The following is a 22,697-nucleotide window of genomic DNA, read 5'->3' on the forward strand; positions in this document are numbered from 1 at the left end:
ATTAGCGTTGCAGCCGAGTCATAATTTATCCCTCTGTACTTATCGACATATTATAATCGAGATCACTTTACCATAAAGATCGATGCTATTTATTGTCTTATTCGCAGCGAGCAATGACCGAGGTTTAATGAAGCAACTTCAACAAGAGGAAAATGTGCTTCGCACACAAGGTTTGCGTCATTGTATAAGTTAATTTTTTTTCCCTTTAAGCCTTGCACGCAACCTAGGCATTATTAAATGTTGCTTGCTGCACTCAAGGATCTACAAATTTCATAAAGGTTAATATATATATATATATATATATATATATATATATATATATATATATATATATATATATATATATATATATATATATATATATATATATATACAATCATATTTATGCCACAAGAATAAATGTCGCGAAGAAAAGTGCCGTAAGATTGTTTCAAAACACTTAGGTACCAAGCCCGAAGACAGGCGCAGCTACCCCTAGAGCTTCCGCCACAAGAACTTTTTTTTTCGTTTTATAATTACCAAACATGTTAAAGTAATGGTCATTACTATTTTTGCGTATGTTTGCAGCAGCTCCTTGCAGCTGAAATTCTCATAATAATATGTGGGGTTTAACGTCCCAAAACCACCTTATAATTATAAGAGACACCGTAGTGGAGGGCTCTGGAAACATGGGTTTTTATATGCGAAGCATTTCTTGGCGAACTTCGGCGACTTTGAGCGTATCTATCTATCTATCTATCTATCTATCTATCTATCTATCTATCTATCTATCTATCTATCTATCTATCTATCTATCTATCTATCTATCCGCTTAGGTTTCGGCACTCTCGTGGTCACTCCCTTTACTTGGTGGGAACCAAAATTAGCATGGGAGGGTATAATGATTTGACGAATGTGACGCACTGGTCAAGACATAAATAATGTCACAATTTCGTCGCGTACGTCGTCAAACATTTGCCGCCAGTCAGTAGCACATAACCTCGGGTGGGTATTTGCCGCTGGTATGCGGGTATGTGCCACAGGTGTTTGACACTTAATATCTACCGAGGAATCACGAGAACATACGTGGGCAAACTTAAGGCGGGAGCGTTAACAAATACCTGACATTGCTAGCGTCGACCCGACGAATGCAAAGAATGAATTTCAGGGTCCCAGCTGAAATCGAACTCAAGCAATATGCGTGGCAATGAGGTATCTTACCACAGAGCTACCTATGCCAGGTCTCGGAACTACTTTTCAAATATAGACGCTAATCTTCGTGAAACGTCAATAGTGGTCAGTGTTGCCTACATAATTTTATAAACATTACATATGTACTCCTTTGGTACAACTATCACGTCGGGTTAACGTCAATTGTGGTTAGGTACCATGCGCTGAAGATGATTTATGCAGCAGTGTCCTGTGCCAGCGTCTTCGCGAGCGTCAGCGCTTCATATCAGCTTTCGGTGTTGCTAATGCGCATGTTTCAGTTCACATTGTTGCGCAAGTGAAAGAACTGGTTATATAAGCATCTGCAGCTCTTGAACATATATCTGTGCGTGCAACGTTTGCACAAAAATTTAGGGTCACTTCATGACGTGTCGCTCAATAAACAAAAATTCCAACACGGTGAACTTCCCTCCGCATGCTTCGCATAACGTGGATTCCCAGTACGTGGGATCTGCCAATAATTTTTTTTTTAACCTGAACCCACATATGATTACACCAGCCTACAGCATTTTAGCCTCCATTGAAAATGCAGCCGCAACAGCTGGGACTCTATCCCACGACCTGCAAGTCAGCTGCTGAGTGCGTTAACCAATAAAACACCACGGCGGGGCGCAGCTGGAATTCTTAGTAGAAGGAATTTGTCAGGTGTAAAGTCACTGCGATGTCACCTTAGTCTTCTTGCCCAACGACAAGCCCCTACGTAAATGGTTATTTCAGATATACCGGGGTGAATAAGGTCTATAAATATTGAACATAGCGATTGATAGCGCCATAAAGTGTGCACATTCTCTCGTATTGGCGGCAGAGCAACCCCCGCGCCTCATGACAGCGACGCTATTAGGTTTTCTTTAGCTCCTAAATGCAGATTTCAGTTAGTTATTTTTTATTTGGAGCTTGTCATTCCTTCTTTGTTCTTGGTTTAAACTGCGAATAAAATGAAAACCTTCGGCAGCAACCGAATAAAAGGGACTTAATGGTGTGCGTAATTTTGCAATCCTTTAAAAGAACGCTGTACCAATTATTTATATTGCGAAGGAATGCACTTTAAACCGCGGCATCCTGGGTGGGCGTAATCGAAAACTTTAATTTTTTTTATCAACTGAAGAGGCAAGAGGCCATTAAACATCCAATATCAGCGTTTTAAGGGCCTTTTCTTTCTTCTCAAGTAACAGTTTTCTATAGAGTTTCCGCAAGCCATTAAAGTTTTATCTGCGTTCCGCTCGTCTTCACATAATATTATGGAAAAGTTTTTTTAATAAGAAGCAAAGCACGAACCGACGAGATACATCGCTCTTTTTTGTGGAGTAATTCTTCAGTGCAAAGCATATGAAATATGCGCATGTACGGCGAGAGCTTTAAAGCATGTCAAGTGGCTGCTACAAATTCCCATGTTATTTTCCACCCTTAAACTTAATAGCATCCGGTGATTCTGTTTATCATAGTGTTGTCTGCTGTATCTCAGACGTAATTGTATAAAAGCCGTCGGTTCAAACTCTACAGCATGGGTTTTCCTGCATGGGATATAACGTGATGCTACTTCAGGGAAAATTTTATAACTGGAGAAAGGCAACAGATTACAAAGCGACAAAAAAAGACCCCCTCTTCGAGAAAAAAAAAGAAAATACTTTCAAATCTTACATAAAAAAAATTGCCGCTGGTACAGCCACGGAGTGTTGAAATTTCATCGAACGAGCAGCGTTGCTCTAAGTACAACGAAAATCACTACCACCTGAAGTGCTTAAGTGCAGATATTTCCGAGACGTGACAAGATGAAGGGAAGACACAGGGACGCCTCTGCTTGCTCCCTTATTCTTGTCTCTTTTTTGAAAAACCTGCGCGTAATCACTTCATATATGTCGTACCAAGAAGACCAGAAATTACCCTTTGTTAAATCCACTATAGCCTGAAACATTTGTTACCTGTGTCGCACGCTCATTTTGGATCGCGACTAGGGTTAATTTTAATCAAATTTCTTCATCGCAATCAACAACCATGGCTGCTGCGTGGTGTAAACAAATCCTGATTACGTTTGGCGCAGACACAAGTCAGAACGTGATCTGGCAGACAAATTGCGATGCGAAAATTGCGAAATTAGGCCATGAAGCTGATCTAGCATCATCTCGATTAAAGGGCACTGCGCAGCAGTGTCTGGTCTGAATCGATCCTAATTAGAATCGGCCTTGATCGTGATCGGAATAGCTTGTGTGACACTGGTAAATATCGGGCAAGAAATACTGGAAACAGCATTCTATTCGACCATATAACCCCCCGAAATCGTGGAGCATTTAGCTTTTCAGAAAAAAAGAGCAGTGGCTACAGGGTCCTAGAAAGGCGCACCTGGTCTCCTCTTTAGCTTTGTAAATGGTGATTTTATTCCGAATTAAACTGCCTGTCTGTCTGTCGATACGTTCCCAAAATTTTCGCACCCGCCAATGGTTCACGCCTGCTGCTGCAAGTGTCTGCAAGTTTTTAACGATTATCAAGGCCGGCAGCACTCATGCAGGTGGGTGAATATAAACGCCATTTTAGACCGAAAGGACAAAGTTATAGGCTAGATGGTGTGGCACCACACATACAGCGAAGCACAATAAAACATAAAAAGAAACTCCAGCAGACGGTGACGAAATTAAGCATTACAAGACACATTCTCAGCAAAAAAAAAAAACAATTCACCGGGCTTTCTGAAGCACCCACATGTCATGCACACATGCGCGTTCACAGTCGCTCATAAAATAGACCTACTCAAGGACATAGAAGCTACTATATGGTCGTTTGTTATGTGGAAGGGTTTGTCTGAGGCATATTTCTGCTGCACTATGGCAATAAGTATGTAGGCTAGGCAAGACTTAACGACTGACTGTGGATGCATTAATGTGAGGTTGAGAACCCCTCCATGTCGGGTCCTGTTGCCGGGCATCGTGCCCCTTACGGATGCAAATCCCTGCTCTGTCGCACTCGTTAATTGGCCAGAAACTCTGATGAGCACATCATGGGTATATGGGAAGGCGGAGAATAAAATCAAAGTCTGCCTTAGTTGTCTCATCATCTTGAGTTGAGCGTAGCCTGTGTGTTTCTTCGCAATGCGGCACACATTGTGTATTTCTGGTTGCCGTATACTCTGAATGCTTGCAAAAACAGATTGGGTTTCACACTAACACACCTACAGTGAGGAGCGTCTACTCCGTGTAAATAGTGAGCAGATAAGCATGAATGCTATTGTATTCTTCGGCCTCACTCGTGACTTTCTGTATTCGCTTTTTTTCTGTTTTGTTTTTACGCTGTGAGCATGAACGAACGTCAATGTAGTCAATATTTCCATAAGCTTCGACTCGAGTCGAGTGATTGATATGTGGGGTTTAACGTCCCAAAACCACTATATGATTATGAGAGACGCCGTAGTGGAGGGCTCCGGAAATTTAGAACACCTGGGGTTCTTTAACGTGCACCCGACTCGAGTCAAGTGGACCCTTGAATGATTATGTTTATCACAGATGCGCGACACTTTGCGTTGTATTCGCTGGTTGCTGACTTTACTGTCACCCCCTCCTTTATTTCTGTTCTTTCGGTTTTAATTGACTTGCTAGGGAAAGAATCAGCTTTAAATCACCTTGTATACTTCATTTATATAGGTTCTTTAATAAAAAAAATCTCAACTATAAATATGAACAGTAAAGAAAAACCCTTGTAGAAAACTAAAACAGGCAAAAAAAATAGGAGTGAATTCCTGCAAGTGAACTGTACGAGCTGTAAGCATTGCAGACAAACATTCCCAAGCATACACATCTAGCTGTACACACATTACACGAACTTGAACATATTCTCGTATATAGCAACAAATAGCTAGCTCTTCATTAGATGCGCAAATCTAGCTGAATGCCTCTAAGAAGTCTTTCAAAAAGATGTTTTGCTTTAACGTTTCGTTTTAACGGGATTTGGAGCCGGCACACTCGCCGACATGCAGCTAACGTTTCTTCTGTTGCTGCAGGTTAGGGATAATTGCCCAATTACGATTTGTAGATTATTGTGTGCATTGCCGGCTCCATGTCCCACAAGTGATGTATCTGTTCGCCGAACGTAAAAGCCGATGATGTATCGTAGCAACCGCTTTCGTTTTTTCACGCATAAGGTTCTGTACCTTGCATTATTGTTAATACTTTCCGGTGATGTTGAGTTGAATCCCGGTCCGCTAAATGCCCAAGAGTTCGAACTGCTTAAAACCTTACAAACTGGTCAGGCTACAATTTTGAGTAAGTTAGAGGCCATCGACACCAGATTGGCAAAACACGAAGAAATGATGGCAGAAATTAACGGTAAATTACGTGCGACTGAGGTCAAATTACTACGCCCAAAGAACAATTAAGCGACGAAGAAAACACCATTAGGACAATAGCAAAAGAAGTTAAGCAGCTGCATGACAAGGGCGTCGACTCGGAAAATAGAAGCCGGAGAAACAACCTGGTCTTTTTTGGGGTCAGAGATTCTGAATCATAAACGTGGGAACAGTCTGAACTACTGCTCAAAAACATCTGCAAATAAAACTTGATTAAAGAATTGCAGTCAGTGGAAAGAGTGCATCGTATAGGTCGTTATAATGTATCAAAAAACAGGCCTATCATCGTCAACTTTGCCTCCTACGAAGAAAAGTCCCGTGTTCTTTCCGAAGCTAAGAAATTCAAGGGAACGACGTACAGTGTCGAGCAAGATTATGCACCTGAAACAAGATATATTCGGAAAAGACTTTGGGAATATGTTAAAACCAACAACATGAACGATGAACTTTGATAAGTTAATTGTGGATGGTAAAACATATGGGTGGAACAAAGAAAAGGAAGAAGTCGTTCAAATTGTAAAAAAAAATGACCCTTGCCAGAAAAAAGGGGGCGTCAAATACAACATCTGATAACACTTACAGTGAACTGCAGAAGCGTTGTCAATAAAGCTGATGAACTCGCGGCTCTTATCGATTCTGTAAAAGCTGATCTAGTATTCGGAACTGAATCATGGCTGGACCCTTCTATTAGAGATAGCGAGGTGTTTCCCAGCGACTTTGCTGCTTATCGAAAAGATAGATCCCGCACGGGTGGGGGCGTTTTTCTTTTAGTTCGTCGCTATTTAAATTCATCTGAATTAGATATAGGCCATCAAGAAGTAGAATCCGTGTGGTGCAGAATTACTATGCGAGACAATTCCTCGTTTGTAGCAGGTACTTTCTATCGGTCTCCAAACTCGTCCGTAATCGCGTTAAAGCTTTTGCATGAAATTGTTTTGGAAGCTTCTTGTCACATGTTCATTTTGGCGGGAGACTTTAACTTGCCTGATTTTTCTTGGCGTGACGGAACTTGTGAGATGACAGCGGGGGGAACCTTAAACCTTGAGATGAAGCACATTGTAGATTCTTGCGGGTTAATCCAATGTGTTGATGCTCCAACACGAGGCAACAGTACATTGGACCTTGTTTTTTGCAACTCGCCAAATATGGTGAATTCAGTAAATGTCGTACCAGGAATAAGTGACCATTATGCTGTCGTCGCCATTGCCCAAACAAAAAATGAAAAACAAGCGAAACAGGAGAGGAGAACGGTGTACCTCTATGACAAAGGTGATTACGCTAGCATATCAAGGAAGCTTCTCGATCATCTGCCGCTTTTTGAATGTCTCTCAGATGACTGTGACGTACAAGAATTATGGGTTAAGTTTAAACAAAAAATCAAAGAGCTTACTGAAACCTACATACCCAGTATCAAAAGCGGTAGACTTAGAAAGCGAAACAAACCTTGGATGACGGCTCGTATCTTAAGAATAGTAAGGAAAAGAAGGCACATATATTTAAAATATAAAAGGACTATATGCCATCGGCACTTTGAAAGCTTGAATGATGTGACTCGAGAGTTTAAGCTCAATATAAAGGTGGCTAAGTGGCACTATTTTGAAAAACTTGGAAACAAAATAAAAACTAATTCAAAGGCGTTCTGGCAATACATGAGAGGCTATGGAGCAGACTCTCGGGAATCACCAAAATTGTCTTCAATAATGAGGAGTTATTAGACGACACTGAGAAAGCTACCTGTTTAAACGACTACTTCCTTTCCGTATACTTGCCGAAATATAGCTCTAGTGCTTCGCCATGCACAAGTTCCGTGCCGAAAATGCAATCAGTAGAGTTAAGTGTGAATGGAATTAGGACATTACTAAACAAACTTACCGCTAATAAGGCAATTGGACCGGACGGAATTTCACCTCGAGTCTTAAAGCAGTGTGCTGAGTCAATTTCTCTTTACCTGCACGTAATCTACACAAAGTCTTTGTCCTCCGGTGCCCTCCCAGACGACAGGAAAATTGCACATACAGTTCCTATTCATAAAAGTGGGTCCTAGAAAGACGTAACCAACTATAGACCTATTTCACTTACGTCCATACCCTGCAAGTTTTTAGTGCATATTCTGTATAAAGAAATAATGGCGCATTTATCAACAAACAACTTGCTGGCGTCTCAACAACATGGTTTTCGTAAGGGCTTATCTTGTACAACACAAATAATTGAATTTAACCATGATTTAGTATCTGAAATAGACAATAGCGGACAAATCGATTGCCTTTTCCTGGACTTCCAAAAAGCTTTCGACACTGTGTCGCACTCTTTTCTTTTAAGTAAGCTTGCAGCGCTAAACATTGACCGCGAAGTTCTGGTGTGGATGGAAAATTACCTTTCAGGCCGCCAACAGTGTGTAGTATTAAATGGCAAAAAATCAAGTTTCGTAAACATCACTTCTGGGATGCACAGGGCTCAGTCCTAGGGCCACTTTTATTTTTAATATATATAAATGATATTTCCTCAGGAATTGATTCTAATATACGGTTGTTTGCAGATGACTGTGTCTTGTACAGAAAAATTAGAAATGAGAGTGATGTCGCCCTTCTCCAAAGCGACTTATCGCGCATCCAAGAATGGTGTTCAAGGTGGAAAATGACATTAAATGCCAATAAATGCATTCATGTTACTTTCACGCGTAAAAAAACCAAGTTAGCTTCAGAGTATGTAATCTGTAATAGTATAGTAACACAAAAACCGCATTAGAAATATTTAGGTGTAACTTTGTCAGCCGACTGTTCATGGAATGCACACGTTGATTCAGTTGTTGCGAAGGCCGCCAAGTCACTAAATTTTATACAGCGCAGCCTGACACAAGCGCCGACATGTTTGAAATCAACGGCGTATTCAACATACATTCGCCCTATGCTTGAATACGCCTGTGCCGTGTGGGACCCCTGGCAAAGTACTTTAAGTTACAAACTTGAAAAAATACAAAATAGAGCTGCAAGGTTTGTCCTAAGCCGGTACTCAAGAAATTACAGTCGCACCAATATGAAAAATGAACTAGGGTGAGAATTACTCTCATCGCGTCGAAAGAAACTGCGGTTAAAGCTCCTGTACCAAATATTTCATGGTAAAACCGGCATTCGAAAAGAAAAGTTCCTTCACAGTCCTCATTATATCTCTTCGCGAAATGATCATTGTTTCAAGATTTTAGAGTACCGTACCAGATCTAATTTGTATGCTAATTCATTTTTTGTTCGTTCCATTAGAGAATGGAATCACTTATCAAATGAACAAGTGTGCTGTATTAATGAAGATGTGTTTTTTTCGACATTGTAACCCCCCTGCTGCAGCGCCTTCGGGCTAAGCGGGGTAATCATTGAATAAAGAATGAATAAAAGAAAACGTCAGATGATTTTCAGGCCATAGTCCGGGCCAGAGGAAAGTGTTTTAAACTTACTAGTTTCTTTTATAAAACTTTTTTGTCCTTAGCGCACTCTAGGCATTGCAAAAGATTGTGCCTAAGAGTATCATCTTCATGAACACAGTGTCAATCCAGTGAGCTAGATCGTTTATCTTGTAGAGGAAGCGGTTTCCATACACTGTTTCCAGTTGAAATATGTGAAGCATCTGTTCTACGTTTTGTGAATGATCTGCCACTATTCAAAATTTTTTTGCAGATTGACTTCATATAGGAACGATTGATTGGATTTAGTGTAATGAAACCACCTCTCCATAAAATGGTGGTTCGCTCTGTGCATTCTAACAATATTACTATCTGCCCCAGACATGGCGATTGGGCAATCCCGTCCTTCATTCAGGGTTTTTTCCAGTTTTTATTTGTGAAGTATTTATGCCTCTTCAGTGTCCTTTCTTGCGATGTGGCTGGGTATTCATTAATCCTGCTCTCGGGCATAGTTTCTACAGTACATCAGACTATTTCGCCGTTTGAAGAAGGTGATGTCGCATTTTTGATTATGTGGAAGGTGGTTTAGCTACCCGTCCTTACCATCAAGTGTCATGTCTTAGAGCTGTCATAGATGAATTTAGCTGCTTCACTAACAGCCACTAATTTAGACATGCACAATGCCAAATTCTGTGATAATTTTTACATTCTGTTCTCTTCAACTTCTGGAATAAATACCGCAAAGACTGAAGCTTCTTTACTGCAGGGCTCATTTGCATATATATATATATATATATATATATATATATATATATATATATATGTGTGTGTGTGTGTGTGTGTGTGTGTGTGTGTGTGTGTGTGTATGTGTGTGTGCGTGTGTGTGTGCGTGCGTGTGTAGTGTTACTAGAGGTGCCATTTCAGCTTTCTCGCGTATATAATTTATATTGTAGTCATAGTTCAGAACCGGTACGTCCAAGGTGGTTTAAACGGTGACTATCATTTATATATTGGTGCCTAGTATTACTCGGAATGATGATACGCTATTGTCCAGTCGCGTGACATTGCTATGCGTTAGTTCACCCGACGAAGAATGAACATCATGCTGGGATAAGAGTTTGAATCAATGTCTGGATGTTTCTCTTGCTCGAAGTACTATCAAACATGGTCCAAGCCTTGCGTCTGTGCACATCGATTCACTATTTCTTTTTCTGGAGATTCGTAGAAGATTTACTTTTCGAGATGAGGTTATAAACTGTTTTCTTATAGACTTTTTACATGTAAAATCTCACCTCCCAAACAAAGGGACCACCTATCCTGCGTGTCGTATATTTTCCGTCATGTGCAAATAAAAATTCGAGAAAAACGATATGTCTACTCCTTTGCTTAGGTGCCATATGCGCCGCACCTACACAAATCCCCTCTATGCAGGGACGGAGACAGGAAAAAAATTACCCGAATAATGCTTATGTGATATTCGAGGGACAGTAAGACCAACAGAATGATTACCAAGATGTGGGAAATGACAGTCGAGGAAGGCAGAGAGTCACATGAAGTGACTAAATCAAGAAGTTCGCTTGTGTAAGATAGTATTAGTGCGCACAGAATAAGGTAAGCTGGAGAAGACTAGGAAACACCTTCACCCTGTAGTGTACGGCATCAGTCTTAGAATACTTATAGGAATAATATTAAAAATAATATATGATTTTAAATATCTGAATAAGGTTTTAGTCTAGCTATGGTTCATATTAAATATTGTACATGCAGCGTAACAGATGTAGGAATCTTTTTCTCTCTCTATTTTGTAGCACTGTGTCTATGCGATTTTGGGCCCAATGTAGCGTAAGCTGGAGAAGACTAGGAAACACCTTCGCCCTGTAGTGTACGACATCAGTCTAAGAATACTTATAGGAATATTATTAAAAACAATAATATGATTTTTAATATCTGATCAATGTTTTCTTCTATCTATGGTTCATAATACATATTGTACACGAAGCGTAACAAATGTAGGAATCCTTTTTCTTTCTCTATTTTGTAGCGCTGTGCCTATGCGATTTTGTGCCCAATGTAATGTCGTTGAAGACATCAAACTTGATCTCTGTGAGTGTACGAAATACGCATCAGAGAGACAGTCTCTGTATATGGGCTTAAAACTGCAACAGGACACAAATTTGGAGTTCGAAAACATTCTAGGCCCATGGAAAAACACGTGTAGTGCGTTAGACTTTACAAAAGTGCTACTGACGTTCTTACGGGCCACAGGCTTGAACGAAACATTGTAAATTGTGCAGTGCGTGTGAGAAACTTTATGTGTTATGTGACTGTTATGTGTGTATGTAACTGTATGTGTTGTGTGTTTACCATTGTATATATCACTGTCATCACCCGGCAACTGGACTAGCCTGTCAGGTGAAATACCAGGCAAAACTCTCCAGCTTCCCATTAAAATAAATCCCTTCTCCCTCTCTCTCTATGCGATATATAATGTTTTTCAGAACTGCATCCAGAACAAAGTTAAGTAGGATTTTTGAAATACTTTTAAGCTCAAATATGTCTTTACCACGGAAGATTACAACAAACCATTTCCGAGAAATATTTTGTCATATCTACAAGGAATGTGGTTTGCGGGCTGGTTCATACGACATTGAAACAAAAATAAAGTATAAACTTGATGAATTTCAGTAACTTCAGTCGCTAGTCTACACCCATCGTGTCAATTTCTACTTGTTTTAGTCACCCGCGCAGTTTTATTGCAGTTTTAATATTTACAAGGTTAATTCTCTCATTTAAATATATATATGAAATAGCGTTTATCAGTTAATTGGGCCTCAAATATTGTCCTTTTCTTTGCTTTAGGGCCAAAGCTAGAGCACATTTACTAGTTCCGCAAATTTGATGGTGGACTTCTGTCTTTGAAATTTCTAAAATAAAATTCGTAGAATCAAGAAAGTTGTCTTGTTATTTTTTTTATTTATTCAATACTGCAGACTCGAGGTCCAAGCAGGGTGGTAATACTCATGCAAATAAAATAATTGCGAAACAAAACAATAAAGGGCGAAGAAGGTTGTTTGGTAGGTTAGTTCATTCATCACATGTATTAGTAAGACAGTTCCATTCACATATGGTTCTTGGAAAGTACGAATACTTCAGTAGGTCTGTGCGAGCAAAATATGGGATCAAGGCCTTTGGTTGGTGGTGTCGGGTGGGCCGGCTATTAAGGGGTGTGAAATACGGGGATGGGTCTAGAGCTATTTTTTTGTTCAAAAGTTGATCAAGGACTTCTAATCTAGATTTTGGTCATCGCATCTGCAGTAAGGAATGCTTTGTAGTCAAGACCAATGTGTGAATCGAAATATATTAGTGAGTTGTTAAAAATTATGTGTTTGTGTCTGTCTCGTAGAATACAAATTTAGGATAGCAAGGGCAATCAGAAATCTTACAAATTTGTACAGGTAATATCACCTATAATGGACGAGCCGGTTGAACACTACGCAAGACATGAAATGATTCTGCTTACAAAATGGTCTTCGTTACTCTACAGCAGCCCACGTAGTTTTCAAATGTCGTCATACGTGGCATGAGTGTTCTCTCTGAATTTGGTCGGCGACGCCAAGAACTGACGTTAAATTTTTATGCGCAGAGAAAACATCCAAGAATTGAGAAATCAACTATTTGAGAGCCGGCCCTGTAGCTCTTGAGTTCGCGTGGGTTGCTGTCAGCGGCAGTTGCAGCTCCTTTCTTGCGCACCGTTCAGGAACTCTATATTTGCTCCATGCGTTCGCGATGTCTTCGTATAGCCTCGGTGTTCCGTTTCGAGCGAACCGTTAAGCACTGAAAAACTGCTCGTAATATAAGATGTTACGCATGTCAGAAGAACTTTGCCTGTATAATTAAGTGCCTACGCAATCTTCATTCTGCAGGTTTCCGAGCCTGTGTCTGTGCTGTCGCCCTAGGTTGCTGTTGTCGTTGCTCTAGGAGGGAGAAAAAATACAGGTTTTGGGAGGTTACACGGGGCACAGGGGTTGATTTACTAGTGCCATTCTAAGTGAGTCTGTCGGCATCACACCTGCCAAAAACAATTTCTGAAATATATTGCATGATAATAAACCCCGGGCGATGCATCTACGGCATGCAAGCCAGTTGTGAATAAGGAAAGGGATAATTGCGAAATGTATAGACGAAATGTTCCTGCAGATTACAATACTGCATTCTAGCATAATGAGACACATGTGCGCTATTGCGAGTAAGGCGATATCGACACGCGCCTTAAATGCATGCGTTGTGAAGGCTAAACCACCCTTAGTATTTAGTAGAATATTGCTCGTCCTCAGGAAAACGCCATTGGTTGAAACCCTTTCCGCCTCCCTGTCACCATCGAGCGATAAATTCAAGCTGCCATACTGCCCTATTTATCACCTGTGTTTGCCACGTTCTCAAAACAGGAGCAAGATATTTGCGTGGTTTTCTGAAGCGCTAGTGCTCTTGCTCTTGCGTCTCCAAAAATAGAGCAGCTGTGAAAGAAACATTCGCATTGCCGTAGTGAAAAGAAGTTGGAAGGGCGTACCGGCTAAAAACAGGTGCTTTCAATGAAAGAAATTCACTGAATATCCGGGCAATGCTTTATTTCTATTGCAAGAAATTTTCCGAGAAACGGGACAGTCGTGCGGGTGAAGTGCCAGTGTTGCATCGGCAAACAAACAAACAAACAAAGGAACAAACAAACGAGCGTACACATACAAACACGCTCGTTGACTCACACGCACATGAATGCATCCCGAAAAATCAACAAGCATGCTCACGCACAGGCCAGGAGGCCTCGAATAGTGTAAGCAGGTGGTGCTCACAATTTTCGGGACATCTGAACAAAAAATACAAGAAAGAGCGCTAAACATACTGACGCATTTCTTCTTTTGACAGATTTCAATAACGGTACTTTTTTATATTTTCTACTTTGTGTGTGTGTGTGTGTGTGTGTGTGTGTTTAGTTTGATGTTTCACGACAGTGCGCATCTATTTTTTGTTATTGCCAGTCTGACTGTTCGTTTTCGAGGTAAAAAGTGTCGCGAACATGAGATTCAAAAAGCGTTGTTGCTTCTTGTACTCTTGTTTTTTTTTGTTCTTTGAAACATATATTGGACAGCTTTCTTTGCCAAGGCCCTCAAACTTTACGTACGTGATCTTGCGCGGCCGCCCGCTCTGGGTCTAACGTCTCCAATGTGCCCTACTCAAATAAAACAATTGTGACAACAGGGCTTGCAGGCGAACAGTTATAGCCGAAGAAAGCCAGCAGACGCCTTTTCTCCTGCGCTAATAATAGATTCAACAGCTAAAATCTTGCGTCATATTTTTGACAACGTCCCGCATAGTCGCAAGCGCCAACGCCATCAGCTGTGCACCAGCTGCTTCAAAGAAGACGGGATGGTGAATCGGGAGGAAGGCCACGACGACCACTACACCACCGATAGTCACGGTGACGGCTCTTGTACGGTTTTATATCGGCGCGCTTGATCGCGAGGAAATTGGTAGGGCTTCCTATGTTCTCACACGAGGCAGCCAAAGCCACACAAAGAAAAAACAAATGTTTCAAGAGTCGAACATGTGAATGAAAAACACAAAGGAAGTGAATGAAGGGATGCACGAGGAATACCACCGCTTGAGAGAATAAAGATAACCACCTCAGCTCGTACATATAAGCAAAAAAAAGGTGATGATGTCAACAAAACGCAGGCAAGGCGGATGGAGGCCTGCCTCAAAGGCGGAAGAAGGTCTTTGGCGAAAAAGGTTTGGTCCTCCTTTTATATCCCAGTTCTAGTCTCATGGAGGCAGCCGCCTCTCGCGGCTCCAAAGCATGGCGCACGAGACAGCTCTGACAGATGCCCCATCGATGCCCCGAGGCTGTGGCTGCTGCCGGTCGCACTGGAACAGACGCTTGTCAGGCGGAACGACGGCCAATCCGCGTGCAGGAAATGGGCCAGCGATGGAAAGGCATGCATGGCACAGGCGCGAGAGTTTCGAGCGAAACAAAGTTTGCGGTTCCCGAAAGGCGAGCGCGCTGAAGCAACGGCTTCGAGTGATGAGAGGATGAAACAAAACGCTAAAGAAAGGCGAAGCTCGCAGTTTTTTTTTTTTTTTTTGCTCTGCTGTCAAGAGATGACTGACATGATGGCGAGCGGCGTACTTTGAATTTCTGTGTCGCACAGCCCTCGATTTTGAACTGCGTTTAAATTGACGCTCGCACATGAAACTCAACAACGCAAGTCATGCGCCTTCCATCAATGCGATGCTTTTTTTAAGTTGTTCGCATCGTTTGAGGCTTCTCAACGTGTCTGCAGTCACCGAGAATGCTTGAAAGAGCATGCCGGATGTCGGGTGGCACTAGTTACCTTAACGAAAAATTTAAAGAGGAACGTGAAATTCCATTCGTGATGTCGATATGTATAATACCTGCAGAAGTATTCATTCAGACAGACCTCTATATAATATTGCAAGTTTGGTGGCCCAATATTATATGTCAAAACATAATTATTTAGTCACTGTAAAAATATTTCATGCTTTTATAATTGATTTATTTTTGTAATATTTTTCTCTCAACTAAAAAACAAATGCGAGATCTCACGATTACCTTTGTGCGTGCGTCGATGTATCTCCGCGTAGAGTATTGATCTACACTTATCTGAGATTGAACTCATTCTTGTTTCCTGGGCAGCTAATAATTTTGCTGACCTGTTTGTGAGCCCACTCGCGAATGGGCCATGGTCAACGTGCTTCAAGATAATAATCATATCCGCAGCTTTACGTCCCCAAAACACGACACGATTGTGAAGGATGCCGTTGGGGAGGGTTCTGGAAATTTCGACTATCTGGTGTTCTTTAACGTACATTGACATCATGCAGTGGATGGACTTCCAGCATTTTGAATTCATAGATATGCGACCATCGCGGGCGGCATCGAATCCATGGCCTTCTGGTCAGCCGCAAAAAATTGTAACTGCTGCACCACCGCTGCGGGGGACAATGTGATTTTATCTGCTGACACAGTTCTTCCTCAAAAGATAAATGCCTCTTTGAAAGCCGTGAAAATTATGCTTCGTCTTTCAGCGTGATTACTGCTTTTTATGGCCACAGCTAGGCCCTGTGGTATGTCTAAACAAAGCAATATTTTCATGAAGACAAAAAGATATAACTTCGTGTTTTGTTTTTATTTTTTTTTGCTGGTCAGCAAGAGAAGCTTCTCGCAAGGCCTGAAAGACGTTGGCCCACTTCGGTTTTGTTTTCGGTTTCTCGCGTTATTTCATCTCGCCCGCCATTTCTGCTGACTCGTCGTCTTCCATCAGCACTGTGGCAGTGCGTCGGTTCTCCTGTCCAGCTGTAACAAGAGCCTAGCAATATCAGGAGCGGAGCTTTATCATTCTTTTTTTTCTTTGTATTAATATTTTGCGCGCTCTCGTGATATTAAACTCGTGGATGAGGGTGACACAATGAAAGCAACAGATGAAGCGAAAAGCCAGCTTGTTGGCAGTATAAAGGTTGGCGCAAGAAACGCCAGCAGAGTGTCCGGGAGGAAACGCTATGGGAATGGGACGGTCGTGTGGGAGACGAAGGGGGAGACGGTTGTACAGAATGAAATAACAAATTGCACGGTGAACGCAATACAGCAAACGAGAAAACGCCTGCGTGGAGACGATAAGAGACTTTCGCTGTCGTCACACGCGATTGAACTTTTCGACGAGACCCGAAGAGCGTCGTCACACCGCCACCAAAGTGCATCGCATCACAGCCCCACAGAGGCGGCTGCGGCAATCCGCGGACGGATGCGAATCGTGTTTCCCGAGTTGTTGACACATCCCGCGCTAGTTAGATGGCGCTGACGTTGCTTGATTCTACGCTTGCTTGGTTAGCGGCGGACAGAATTTTTCTCCTCCCATTTTGTACCGGTTCCAGACTCGAGCACAAAGAATAAAATAAAAAGTTTATGACCCAAGAGAGTCCCTATATACTGAGTAACAAAAAAGCTTTTAGAGGGGCCTCAAAACTTTGCTTTAATTTAATGTCTAGTAAAGAGTTTGTGGTTATGCTGTTCATATTAACTATGCCAGAAGCCTTAATTTGTAAAACGCTCCTTTTCATTTTACTGCGACATATACACGTCGCGAAAATCTCCGTTTCGTCGTAATAACAGATAATTATTAGATAAGCATAGGACATACATTCTAGCATAATCGGCTGCCGCCAGTTTTATGTCACTTTTATCAATAATTATCATTTGTTCCTTCTTAACGTTCTGCATTTTTGCCTAGCAACAACTTGTAAACGATAAAAAACTGAAATGCATAAATAAACAACGCTGTGTCGTAAGGGTACAAGCCCTTTTGTTAACAATGAGCTTTGCGCAGAGGCAGTGTCACATCCAATAAAGTCTCAACTGAGGAGTGACCATTGCTAGTTGAAAACTTTCCCTATGATATACAACTTATCGGCCACTGAATATATGCAGGCTCAACGAATGATAATTACATAAACAAAGCCCTATTGTTGGTAACACGTATTTACGACAAAAAAAAACGAAGAAATTCTACACTCTTGCAAAATATCGTCTGCGTTTTATCGACCAAAAAGCATATATGAGACGCCAGTCTGAACGAATTATTTGCTGACTTTTGCACATTCTACCTAATATTGCTCCCACATACACAAAGTGTTTTGCTATGCAAATAATGAGTTTGGGATTTGTGAATCTCGGCGACAATTTCAGGAAGTTGCAACACAGTTTTGCTACAAAGTAAAGAGCGAAAGGTGGTGGCTTTTTATTTGACTGTGACTGTGACTGAGCAACGGCAGAGGTTTGCCGTTGCTGTCACTGTCATGTCTCGCATACGTATGTGCATGTATATATCAAACAAGTACAAAATGAATAAACGCCAAACCCGCGCAGAACGCGCAGCACAGTCATAGCGAAAGCTAGAACAGCCTCTTTCCAGAAGCTGCAGCTTCTGGAACATGCTTGAATTACGCTTTGAGCAACCTCTACAAGTACACTTATGCCTAGCTCTATTTTAATGAGGTTACACCGTTCAATGGCCCACTCGTTGCGCAATTCGCATTGTGTGATGCCTGGTTGTCTTTCTGCTGTTCTAAAACGCGTTATTATTCATATTACCAGAATTCGTTCCCGACATCAAGCCTACCTAGAGTCAATTTGCAACGAAGTTTGAAAGTGCAGGCGGGGTAGAATGTGACTCTTGTTTCAATCTCATAACAGCTTTCACTGTAAAATCAATATGAAGAAGAAAACTGTGAAGCACCCTTCAGCAATTCTCTACACAATCTTTAAAAAATTCTTTTGATTTCAACCATTTTGTGACACCCTGGAAAATTTCTTCATGTCATAACAGAGGTCTGGAAGTTTCAATCACTAATTACGCAGTCGTATTCCTTTAATTTTTCATTTATTCATAGCAGGCTTGACTTCCTCTTTGCTTTGCTCTTTTTGTGAAGAAGAGAAAACTGTAGAACATTTAGAAAACTGTAGAACGAATCCTTACTTAGCGTTGACAATGTCAAATTTACTATTCCTATAGGTGCAAGTAGGCGTAATGTTTGTTAAACGTCAGCTATAGTTGCCATGCTGGCAGTTTTACTAACATTACACATGTATATACTGGCACCCTTTCTTTGACCTAAACGTGCGAGAGTTGACTACTCAGTCTATAAGGGCAGTGTAACGGATAACACCAGTGAAATGAATGACAATACGTGTATGTCCACAGTAAACAGTCCTGTGCAGCTGTTTTCTGTTAGGCTGTGCCGGGAACTGGACACTGGGAGGCCCGTAACAGGTGCCTTTAGACTAGGTGGTCGATGCTCCCGCATTCAAGTTAAAAAAAATGGACATCTTTACTAAAGTCGGATTAACGTCACTTCAAGTTGATCTGCGTAGTAGAAGCCAGGGATACCCTCCTCGCGAGCACAAGCGCTACATATCAGCTGACCTGATCTGCTGTATGTAATACCCATGTTGCTGTCGGTATTGTTACGCAACTGTACAATTCCGGTGAGCTGATGATATGAAAGTGTTATACGAATGTATGTGTGTACACGTTTACGTACATTAAGCAAAACATTCAAAACTTTTCACTCAACTAAAAATTACACCACTGGCCACTTTTCATTTCATGCTTCCCATAACATCAATTGTCACGGTACAAGAAACCTAGCAGATTTTTATGTTTGTCTATATCCTAACACACATGCAGTTGAAAATAGTTATACACCTGATAAGTATGCTGACACATTGTATGACGGAATGAAGAAACACGAGAAGAAGTAATACAAACACAGAGCACTAGAAAACTTAGCCAAGCCTGGAGAAGATATCTACACGCATACTCACTATGCAAGAGTTTATGCACTTAGCTACCAATATATTCATATTCGTACAAAACATTAACGCTATCAAACAATTTAACGCTGTAGAGCTTGCAAATGCCACTTGTCAACTCAACGCCTCCTTGTGTCTGGTAGTACTGTTAACAATCATCAATGAAAATGATGGAATATTGGTTCATATGTTGACTCCAGCTTGTGCGTGGTATATTTGACATTTGTGTAAGATAAATTGAAGTCAGTTACTTTATTTAATTTCCTACACTGTAGCATATTATAATCGGTATATCGCATATTGAACACATTTGTGCTTATCTAAATATAGTGACGCTGTCCTGTCGATAAAACATTGCGGCTAAAGTGCTGCGTCACAAAAGTCGGTGTCATAGGTTGAACTACCATGGCGGCCATAGTTAGTTGAGGAAAGAGCCTGAAAATGCGTGTGCACCGTGCGTAATGAACATGTCATAGAAAACACGCACAGAGCCCTCACTTGAAGTCCACTATATTGCGTGCGCTTAATAACTTTGTGCTTTGGGTGCGTAAGTCATCGCAAATATGATAAAAAAATAACAACAGCACGGGAAGTCAGACACACCACGATAATAAATAAGTCAGACAGTAAAAGAAGGTAGGCGGAAATAACGAACAGCGGCGGGCGCCGTCGAAACAAGGGAGTCACAGCTTTGCGCAGTGTTTCCTATTATTCTCAGCGCATTGAAAATTGTATACCTTGTTGACTTTCTCGCGTCTGTTGTGGCAATTGTAACCCCTTGTTTCGCTGCACAGGCAATAATGAGTAATATTTAATACAAAAGGAAGCACATGGAAGCTGTTGGTGCATACGTATCAAGATATAACTTTTATGAAAGGAAACGTCATCACGTTCAATATTGGTGAGAATAAAGAAAAAGGAGTTCGAATGTTTCTGGTCACACTTTTTGTGCCAACGAATAGAACGTAAGTAGCCGATGGCAGTGCGCAGCCATTACTGCGACTTGCTGCTTGCTGTAGCGTTGTTCTACGCTGTTACCCCGGCAGCCACTCAGAAGCGAGGTGCTGAGAGCAGTGGCAAAGTCGAGCTGCCTACGGATGCAGCCGCTATTTCCGGCAGGAATCCCTCGCGGGAGATTGGGGACTCAGTGCTCTAGCAGCACAGACAGCGTTGGCGTTACAAGCTCGCAACGTAACTTGGCGGCACTGGGAGGATCGCCTCAATAACATATGAACGGGTATCTACGGCGCGAAAGTGTGATCCATTATTTACGCAAGCCGAGAGTCTCGGGCGTTGCATCATTCAAGGATATTATTAGGAGCGAGACGCGTGAGCCCTTACTAATGGAAATTTTGATGAGGCACAGCTAGGCAACGCGTCGCTTTCCTTGCTTACGCCTTGCGCAGCTATGTGCGACTACAATTGTGCGACCCTATACAGGCGTGTTGATTGAGCCGGTGTTGATTAAACTGCGCGTCCAGTGACACTGTAGTGTCGACGTGCTGGAGAGGCTATCCAAACGATGGTGGCAAACACGTCTCACTCCACCACTCTCGCATCTCCCCCCCCCTTCTCCCCGTTTTTCTTCCTTTTTTGTATCACTTTTTGTGGCTGCGAAACTGTGCCCTCTGAAGCACTCTTCTAGGTGTGTTTCTCTCTGTCTTTTTTTTCCATAAATAGCACAAATAAGGTGGTCGATTGGAATGTAATACATAAAGTAAGTATACACATAGGAATGAAGCAAGAAAAATGGGTATGTTGTAACCCGCAAAAGGTATTCACTGTTCAATAGCCGCTGGCATGTTTTAACACCCGCGTGGTCGTTTGTTGAGCAACCATTCTGGGATTAAGCAATAACCAACCGGAGCCTGCGGAGCTGCAGTCGTTTAGGGAAGAGCGCATGGTGGTGGTACGTTATAGACGGGGGAGTCGCAGAGCCATCGACCTTGCTGGAAATGGTCGTTCATCAACGGTTCTCAAGTTTATCTTTCCTACAATTGGGAGAATAACGCAACCGTAGGAAGAAGTTTCTTTTCTGTTTCACAATCTCTGACTCGCGTTTTCTTTTTCCTTGTTGAGTCGTCTCCATGGAGTATTGTTTCTCGTGGCGAAAATCAATGGACCAGCTGCAAGACGCAAATGCTCACGATTGCCAAACTCGACAATATGATATACGGGTGCGTGCACATTTATACGAAAGCCTGCTCTTGCATAACATAATGATAAACATTTTATTTCAACCATACGGTGTACCTTAGTTCCCACCTTCATGAAAGGCATGTGCCATAGCAGAATATCCCGAAAAATTTTCGATCCATCGAAATGGCGCTCAATGAAGCCCAAGCTTTCACCTGAAAATGTAATCTTGGGTTGCAATAGTTTCTAATACAATAATAACGCTACCACTTTGGTGTTTGTAGAAACTAAGTATGATGATCTGGATTACTTCGGTGTTTTGGTCTGCTATCTACAAAACATGAACGTGGCCGAACGAACGTTGTCTGTGTTGCATTCATTAGAAATTTGTGCAACAAAGCAGTTATCTTGAAATTTGTTTTATTTTTTCAATTTTTTGAGTTTTTTTCTTAAAAAGACAACGTAACATGAACATGTGCCTGTGTCGTCATAATTTATTCCTTTGCCCCAGGGGTGCACGTTAAAGAACCCCACGTGATCAAAATTTTCGGAGCCTTCTAACGGCGTCTCTGATAATCATGTGGTTGTATATGGACGTTAAGCCCCACATATCAATCAAAGCAATGCTTTGCCCCTGTTGGTGAAAATACCGTATTTGTTGCAATAAGATGAATGAATAGTAACAAGCGCAAATGGTTGTTTTGACAAAACACACTAGCATCCAACTTTGACTGCGCAGCAGATTGATAGACACGTGAAAAAAGTTTAGAAATGTATAATTATGTGACAATTTAAGTAAAAACATGGACACCAAAAATAATATGAAAGAAGAAGTTTCAGCTTTCCCAACGGATGCCTTGTTCACAACCTCCTGTTCTTACGAAAAATATCGCTAATGGTCACCTTCTTGCAGTTGAAAAGCAAGGAAGCCTATTGTGAGATGGCTCCGAATGTCTCGTGTGGTCTGGGCGTGTCCGTATTTTTCTAAATTAAAGATTGTCGTGGTAAAAGTATCTTCACCTGATAACTGGCCCTCTACAAATGGCTGCTTAGTTCGTACTTATATTTCGGTTCGCCTTTCCCCTTTTTTCGTACATTTTTCTGAATTGTTTTTTTTGTTTTTGTTTTGTTTGCATACTTCAAAGCTTTTCTATCCCCGATTCACCGACTTCACCATTACATCAAGAATTCTTTTGTCTTTGTTTTACTGCTGCTTACACTATATAAGGAAAAACTCTTATACTGTTCTG

At 41.5% G+C, this 22,697-nt stretch overlaps 1 protein-coding gene and 1 pseudogene across 1 annotated transcript in view; both read left to right on the forward strand.

The window, feature by feature from the left end:
- LOC119186943 (zwei Ig domain protein zig-8) overlaps positions 1–22,697 on the forward strand; it is a 209,735-nt gene that overhangs the window by 168,286 nt on the left and 18,752 nt on the right. The gene's annotated exons all lie outside the window — the stretch shown is intronic.
- On the forward strand, positions 17,315–17,441 carry LOC142788208 (U4 spliceosomal RNA; annotated as a pseudogene).

This window comes from Rhipicephalus microplus, unplaced genomic scaffold, assembly GCF_043290135.1.
Source record: "Rhipicephalus microplus isolate Deutch F79 unplaced genomic scaffold, USDA_Rmic scaffold_47, whole genome shotgun sequence".
Taxonomy (NCBI): Eukaryota; Metazoa; Arthropoda; class Arachnida; order Ixodida; family Ixodidae; genus Rhipicephalus; species Rhipicephalus microplus.